At 45.9% G+C, this 2720-nt stretch overlaps 1 non-coding gene across 1 annotated transcript; it reads left to right on the plus strand.

The window, feature by feature from the left end:
* Positions 1-255: 255 nt before the first annotated feature.
* On the plus strand, positions 256-387 carry LOC117709712 (small nucleolar RNA SNORA17). The gene has a single exon (XR_004606954.1). It is a non-coding gene; the product is annotated as a small nucleolar RNA SNORA17 (small nucleolar RNA).
* Positions 388-2720: the final 2333 nt, after the last annotated feature.

The following is a 2720-nucleotide window of genomic DNA, read 5'->3' on the forward strand; positions in this document are numbered from 1 at the left end:
TTTGGACTAGACTGCTAATATCTTGACAACAAAGATTGGAATCACCCCAAAGAACTACTTCCAAACAGGTCCACATCCCCTTGTCCCATTAACCATTTTCTCCCCTAGTCGGTGGGCTAGAAGGGAGGGTGAAGCATTTAAGAACCCTAATTAAAATAGGTTTTGAAAAATCTAAGCCTACAGGAAGGATTATGAGATGTGAACTTGTTGAAGGAGATGTGTCAATGAGGACAGGCTTTAAGATTACAAAAGACCCTTGCCCCTAGAGGCATTCCAGGTGTGACTGCTGTGTCATGTGTACATTAGTAGGTGGCAGAGAGGAGCAAGGCTATGTCTACACTTAGTGTTGTGACCTATGAACATATAAATTGTTATCAGCCTGTCATTCCCTGAAAACATTTAGCCTGAGACAACCACCAGTCTGGTGCCAGGATCTGTTACCACCAAAGGCCAGGCAGGTGTCCCTGGTCTGGGCTGCCACCAGGGACATGATATTTGAGGGCTGTAAGCATAAATTTTTTGCACCATACTTTTAATAAGGGTTCAATATCTCTTCTAGCCCATCACCCAGCAGAAGTAGTGGAAAAGAAAAGTTACTAGGATGTGGAGAAGTGGACCTGTTCAGTAATAGTTCTTTGGGGGTGAGCTCAATCTTTTTTTTCAGCAGTTTGATCTTGTAGCAAACACCAGTCCTCTAGGCAGGCAGACACCAGGCATGAACCAGCAGCTGTAGCTCAATCCTGAAGAAACTGCCAGGCCTGCCAACTGGCCTGAGGTGAGGCCACAGAAGCAGCAAGCTGCTGCAGGAACCTCGCAGTTTTTTGGCAAGTTTCTCTCGGTGGCAGCGTTACCACAAGTTGAACTCAACAACTCTATGTAAGGCAAACCAGTACGTGTGTATCTTTAGTGAAGAATAGCAAGGTGGAGCCAACCAAACCAATGCTCAGAGCTCATCTCCTGCTGTCTGTGGGTCATATTTATACCCCTTCATCAAGCATCCTTTCATGTGTTTGCTATATCCAAACATCCTTTCACCTGTGTCTGCTTCAGGAAAAGATTCTTTCACATGTCTGCTTCAGCAAGACATCTTTTCACCTGTGTGCCCGAGCAAACCATCATTTGGCATAACTAACTTTCCAAAGAAACTAGAAGTTGGCACTTCAAGTGCTGTGCAGAACTGGCCCCATCCCTCACCTGGACATCATGAAAGAGCTGGCTTTAGGGCCATGAAAGCAGGAGAGCTGACTCCATCCCTAGCCAGTTGAAGTGCTTAGAAGTTGTTGGTAAGCCAGCCCCAAAGCATACAAACAGGCAGAGCCCTACCACTGTTTCCTGTGTGGTGGTGTGAATGAGAGAGAGATAACTTCCTTTTCCCTCACACAGCAGGTAGGAGACCTGACCCTGGGGTCATGAGAGCAGGAGAGATGTCCCTGCCCCTCACCAGCTGCAGTTCTTGAGAGAGCCAACCCTATACCTTGCCTAGGTAGCACAGTAAAGCTGACTCTGTTGATGGGGTCACAGACAACCCAGCTCTGAGGTCATGATCATGGGAAAGCCAGGCCTGCCTCTTGTCTGCTCGGTGGTAGCTTCAATAAGGGAGAGATGCCCTCCTTCACTCCCTTGTCCCTTGCTATCTATGGCAGGCAGGAGAGCTGGCCCTGGGGTCATGAGAGTGAGAGAACTGGCCATGTCCATCACTGGCTGTGATATTTGGGAGAGTGGGCCCTGCACCTTGCCTGGGTGCAGCAGTGTAGAGCTGGCCCTGGTTTTACCAGAGCCATCACCAAGGACACAAAAGCAGAGGAACCAGCAGGCCATACAGTTTGGATGCCTCTCAGGCCCAGATCCAGGGATTTGAATTGGCTCAACTCTATCAATGAATGGCAGGAGTGCATAAAGAGGCTGGTCCTACAGATCCAAAACTGCAGGACCTCCATGACGCAGAGCATCAACAGGGTATCCTAGAGGAGTCCCACTGAAGTTCCAGTATATAGGGTAGCAGAAGCCAGAGGCCTCGTACCTGACCAATGAGTCACTGTTATGAACATTTGCAAGTAAAAATGTACAGACAAAAGAGTTGACTGTGGAACACACTGTGACACACTACAGCTTCCACAACAAGAGTTATTTTCTTTTTTTTTTTTTTCTGTTGTGTGGGAGGTTGCAAGGGTGGAGGATGGGTATAAGAGAGGAAGGAGAGGAGACTGGGATTGGGGTTGATGATGTGAAATTCACCAAGAACTAATAAAAAGCTTTTCTTTTTTTTTTTTTTTTTTTTAAGATTACAAAAGGCCACACCATTCCTAGCTCTGTCTCGTACTTATGGATCAAGATCAGAGCTGTCAGCTACTGCTCCAGTACCAGGTCTACTTTCCTGACGTCACGCTCCCTGGTAATGATCATTGAGTCTGACCCTCTGAAGCTGTAAGCCCCCAAATTCAAAAATTCAACAACACTTCCTAAGTTGCTTTAGTCATGGTGTCTTATCCCCATATTATAAAAGTAACTAAAACATTTTTTTATTCTTTCTTCCTTTTTTCTTTTTCTTTCTTTCTTTTATTTTTTTTTTCTTTCTTTTTTTTTTTTTTTTTTTTTTTTTTGAGACAGGGTCTCATGTACCACAGACTGGCTGCAAACTCACTGTGTCCAAGGATGACCTTGAACTTCTGATCTCCTGCCTGGGATTACCGGCATGGTAAACGCCTTCTGTAGTGCTGAGG

The sequence above is a fragment of the Arvicanthis niloticus genome, chromosome 5 (genome assembly GCF_011762505.2).
Source record: "Arvicanthis niloticus isolate mArvNil1 chromosome 5, mArvNil1.pat.X, whole genome shotgun sequence".
NCBI lineage: Eukaryota > Metazoa > Chordata > Mammalia > Rodentia > Muridae > Arvicanthis > Arvicanthis niloticus.